We start from the raw sequence: 5,942 nt of genomic DNA on the forward strand, positions 1-5,942 counted from the left end.
GCCGCCTCCTTCGCCTCCGGTGGTCGCCGCTGCCGCCTGCTGGCCGCGCCACCCGGTGGCCGCGCCGCCCCGTCGCCCCTCCTCCTCGACCCGGACCGGATCCGGCGAGATCCGGCCGGAGGAGCCCCGGATCCGCCTCCCCGGCCCCGTCCCCGACAGCTCCGGTGACCTCACTCAGGCGAACCTCGTAATCCGCGCCCGGATCTGAGGTCCGAAGGTTGACCCCCGAAATCCTAAGTCTCCAGATTCTGTAATTTTCTTGCCATGTTCGTCATGTTGCATCTCTACATTCGTAGCTCCATTTTGTGCGTGTAATATGTCAAATTGTTCGTCTCGACGAGTACATCATTTCATTCCATTGCATCATATTCATTTGAGGTCATCTAGATGCCTGAATCATCGTTGTAAGAGTGCTTCATAATGTTTTCTGCTGTCTGTTATCAGAACAAGCTCTTTTGTCATTTTTGCCATGATTGATGTGTGCATCCTATGAGGTTGATGTCTTCATGTGTTTTGAAGTATGCTATGTCTTCTTTATAGTGGTGTATGCCATGCATTTTTGTGATCAATATGGTGACTAGCACAAGCATGCAAACTAGGCATCGTAATGTTACTGATTTTAGTCCATGTTCTGTTGTTATTTTGATGCCTTGTAAACTTGTTGCTACAGAGAGATCCATGCATATTTTGAGATATTTCAGTAATGGTGTTTTGAACAATAGGTTATTGTCTATCCATCCATGCCCTTTGTTGCAATTATGGAGTAGTCTAGCATGTCATTTTCGTGCTCTACTTTTGCTTCAAAATGTTTCCTGGCAGATTGTTTACGTGTTATTCAATTTGGCCAAGGTTGCTATAGTTGATCCTTGCATGCTATGGACTTGTTCTTGATTTGGTTTGTTTCACAAACATGTCTTCTTGATGATGCTATGCTTATCTTGCCATGCAATGACTTGTGGTGAGTGTATCGAGCTTGTTAAGTAGGGTTCATGATGTTGCTGTTGGGCTAGGCTGAATCTGGTATTTCGTGATGCTATATAAACATGTTGCTACTAATCATTCTATGCATAATCTGGAGATGTTCTATAAATATGTTTTGATCTACATGTCGTCATCTATCCATCCATTCCCCTGGTTCTATTTATAGGTTGCTGTAGCTTGTTCATATCTTGCTCCAAAGTTGCTTCATAATGTTGCTGTCAGCCTGTTTACATTAAGTTCAGTGGTTTCCATGTGTTTTCCTAGTGATCCATGCATCCTATGAACTTGCTATTGCCATGCTTAGCTTCACAAATAAGTCTTCTTACTGTTGGGTGACTTTCCATGCCATGTATTGCTCTGTAGTGAGTTGCACAAGCTCATTTACATGCCTTCATAATTATGTTCCTGCCATGGTTGAATCTGTATTATAACTTGCTATGTTTACGTGGGTGCCATCATATTTTCTGATCCTTTTTGGCTTATGGTCACTAAGGGACTTTTGATCTATGCAATTAGTAGATTCATGCCATGCCTTTATTTCCCATGATAAGTTCCTGTAACATGTTGTTTGATAGCTCTAAACATTGCATCGTGATGTTATTTTCTGCAAAGTCGGAAATTGTAATAACTTGCAATCTTACCATGTGTGTTTGAGCATGTTCTAGTGATTTATAGAGATATCTCAGTGTTCATGTTTTGTTGTGCTTTACCTCTACATGATGCCCATGCCTTTTGCTATTATGTTGAGGTGCTGTAGCCTGTTGTTTTGATGCTTGCAATATGCCTAGTTGCTGTTTTGGACAGCTTGTCCTTTAAACTTGTTTCATGTGTGTGTGTTGAACCGTTGCTCCGTTGTGAGTGTGCTCTATATGAAACTTGCTTAGAATTGCATGTAGTTTCATATTATCATGTTGCATCCATGTTTTGAGGTGTTTGCTTGATGTTTGGGTGCATTTTGTATCAATGCCATGTTTAACTTGTTTTGCTCATATCTTCTAGGCCGTAGCTCCGAACTAAATGAACTTTATATGTAACTTGACTAGAATCTCGTGTAGATCATCTTGGTTCATCTTAACTTGCTGTTTAACAACTTGAATATAAGGTTTATTCAGATCTGGACCAACTTCGAAATTTGCATATGAGGACTTATCGGAATTGTTATATGTTGTTCCCGACCTCATTTAAACTTGCCTTGATGTGTTGCTCTTGTTTGCATCATCTCTTGCCATGAGTAGCTTCATGTAGCTTTGTCATGCATCATGCTTGTTGTGCATCATGTCTTGTTCATGTGTGGTGTGTTTACCTTGTTGTGTGCTTCTTTTCGATAGTTCCTATTTCGTTGCGATCGTGAGGATTCGTTCGTCTACGCTTGGTTCGTCTTCGTGGCTTCATCTTCTTCATGGACTCGTTCTTCTTCCTTGCGGGATTTCAGGCAAGATGACCGCTACCCTGGATCTCACTACTATCATTGCTATGCTAGTTGCTTCGTTCTATCGCTTTGCTGCGTTACCTATCTTTTGCTCATCAAGCCATCCCATATTGCCATGAACCTCTAACCTTTGACACCTTTCCTATGCAAACCGTTGTTAGGCTATGTTACCGCTTCGCTCAGCCCCTCTTATAGCGTTGCTAGTTGCAGGTGAAGTTGAAGATTGCTCCATGGTGGACAGGATTTTGGTTGGGATATCACAATATCTCTTATATTATTAATGCATCTATATACTTGGTCAAGGGTGGAAGACTTGGCCTTTTGCCTCGTGTTTTGTTCCACTCTTGCCGCCCTAGTTTCGGTCATACCGGTGTTATGTTCCCGGATTTTGCATTCCTTACATGGTCGGGTGATTTATGGGACCCCCTTGACAGTTCGCTTTGAATAAAACTCCTCCAGCAAGGCCCAACCTTGGTTTTACCATTTGCCTCACCACCACCTATCCCTTTTCCTTGGGTCGGCCAACCCGAGGGTCATCTTTATTTTATCCTCCCGGGCCAATGCTTGTCTAAGTGTTGGTCCGAACCGAGTAGACTGCAGGGCCCCCTCGGGGAAACTCGAGGTTTGGTTTTACTCGTAGGATGTCTCATCCGGTGTTGCCCTGAGAACGAGATATGTGCAGCTCCTATCGGGATTGTCGGCGCATCGGGCGGCTTTGCTGGTCTTGTTTTACCATTGTCGAAATGTCTTGTAAACCGGGATTCCGAGTCTGATCGGGTCTTCCTGGGAGAAGGTCTATTCCTTCGTTGATCGCGAGAGCTTGTCATGGGCTAAGCTGGGACACCCCTGCAGGGTATAATCTTTCGAAAGTCGTGCCTGCGGTTATAGGCAGATGGGAATTTGTTAATGTCCGGTTGTAGATAACTTGACATCAGATCCGAATTAAAACGCATCAACCGCGTGTGTAGCTGTGATGGTCTCTTTTCGGCGGAGTCCGGGAAGTGAACACGGTTTCTGTGTTATGTTTGACGTAAGTAGGAGTTCAGGATCACTTCTTGATCATTACTAGTTGACGACCGTTCCGCTTGTTCTCTTCTCGCTCTTATTTGCGTATGTTAGCCACCATATATGCTTAGTCGCTGCTACAGCCTCACCACTTTACCCCTTCCTTTCCCTTTAAGCTTTGCTAGTCTTGATACCCATGGTAATGGGATTGCTGAGTCCTCGTGGCTCATAGATTACTACAACAACAGTTGCAGGTACAGGTTGTGCGATGATCATGACGCGAGAGCGATGTTTACTTGTCTTGGAGTTATTCTTCTGCTTCTTCTTCGATCAGGGGATAGGTTCCAGGTCGGCAGCCTAGGCTAGCAGGGTGGATGTCGTTTGAGTTTCTGTTTGTGTTTCATCCATAGTAAGATGATGCTCTTATGTATTGTCATGTTGTATTCGTGTGGCATTGTATGCCTTATGTATGTATCCCCATCTATTATGTAATGTTGATGTAATGATATCCACCTTGCAAAAGCGTTTCAATATGCGGGTCTATCCTTGGTGGGACCTTCGAGTTCCTTTTGGATAGGGTCGCATATTGGGCGTGACAAGTTGGTATCAGAGCCTCGACCGACCCTAGGATCCCCCTTGATTGATCGTGTAGTTTGGCCGTTGTTGAGTCTAGAAGAAAATTGTTTTTCGGAGTCTAGTTATATCGGAGAGTAGGAATTCTTTTTACTCCTCAGCCCCTTCGTCACTCTGGTCAGGAATCTTGATGTAGGTGTTTTGAATTACTTCTCTTCCCCTTCAAATTTTTCTTTAGGATCACGCAGTTGGTTTTCCGATAGTTGTTCCTCAGCTCTTTTGATCCGGTGCATTTCTCGTCAAGTCGACTCGAGCCTCTTCATCTTTGAGTTCAATCCCCAGTTGTTTTCCTTCCCACCCGCCCTCCCCTTTTCTTCTTTGAACCGGAGTCCGTAATCGAGTATCCATCCTACTCGTGCGAAGTCTTTGTTTTTCTTTCCTTAATCATTTCAACCGGTGCTTTCTCTTCAAGATATTCGTTGATTTCCCCTTCCAAGTTGTCTTTGTTTTCCGCCCTCCCACCCTCTTCTTCCCGGAGCCTCAGTCTCTTTCAAGCATCAATTTTCATTCGTATGGAGGTTCTTCAGTCTTCCCTCAATCATTTCAATCGGTGATTCTCATCTCGTTTGACGTTGTTCATCCCTTTCTTTTTCCGGTGGATTCAATTCATGTTTTTTGGTAGTGATTTCATTCTTTTCCTCGGCTCAAGTGTTTTCCCTGCTCGTTCGCATCTCGCTAGTTTATCCTTCCGGAGTATTCAAGACATCTCAGGAGATTCGTCTGTGTTCGAATTAATTCGAGGTTGTCACCTCATTCAAATATTTCAATTGTTCCGGTGCATCATCTATCAGTTCAACAATCTTTTTCAACGGTGTTTTCTCTTCAGTGGGCCCTAACCCACAGGTCTTTTTCCAGGATCTTACCTGACTCTTCTAATTCTCCTGGAGTTATTCCAAATTATTTTCATAGTTTGACGTAAGAATGAATTTCATCAGTCAGATGCTTTTTCAAGATGGATTTCAAATCATTTCATTGTTGGCTCAACCTCTTCGCTTTTCATTCTCCCAGAGTACCTCAGTTATTTCGGTGGTGTTTCTCGTCAATCGCAGAAGAGTTTTTCCTCTAAATCTTGTCCGTTCTCTCGAAGACTCGTGGTTCTAGTTTCGTGCTATCCTCTCGATTTATTCCATTTGTCAGATATTCTTTTCATCCATCCGGAGTATTTCAGAAGTTGTTTCCAGTTTCTTTTCATCGGAGGCCATCATTCCAGAAGAATTCTTCGCCCTCATCATTCCAGCTATCGTCCTCTAATTATCTCGGTGCTTCGTTAAAGTGTTCTTTAATCGGCTCGACTTCTTCCCGTTCTCTTGTATCTGAATCCCCTCGAGCATATTTGTTCTTCTAATTCTTCCCAGTGATTCATTCTCTTTCGTCATTCAATTTTCGAATTTTATGGTGGTTCATTCAAGATTCTTTTTCCTTGATTATCATTCAATCCATTCGTTCTTTCGAATCCTAACGGTGGTTCATGAAGACCTTCTCAAGTTTGTGATATGTCACTTCTCAATCCTTTTCAAGAAGAATAAGGAGTATGCCAAATCCATTGATTGTCAACAATTTAATTTGATGAAGGATAAGCATACAATAAATCTTATTCTTATTTCATCCAAGTGAGTAATCCTTCCTTCTAAGTTCCTTTCTTCCAATTCTTCCGGAGGTATTGTGTTCTTCCTCTCGTCAAGCGCCATTCCATCTTCTCTAGTTCATGTTCTATTCCTTCCATTTCATTCGGAGTGCTGCCTAAACCCATTCAGTCTTATTCGTTTCTTATCTCGTTCTAACCGGAGTGGCTCCATAGTCTATCTGATTCCGTGAGCTTTCGATTCTCGTCATTCTTGTCGTTCCTCTCTTCTTCTCGAGTGCTCTTGATTCTTTGCTTCTTCTCTTGAGTTCT

This window comes from Triticum aestivum, chromosome 4B (assembly GCF_018294505.1).
Source record: "Triticum aestivum cultivar Chinese Spring chromosome 4B, IWGSC CS RefSeq v2.1, whole genome shotgun sequence".
In the NCBI taxonomy this organism is placed as follows: Eukaryota; Viridiplantae; Streptophyta; class Magnoliopsida; order Poales; family Poaceae; genus Triticum; species Triticum aestivum.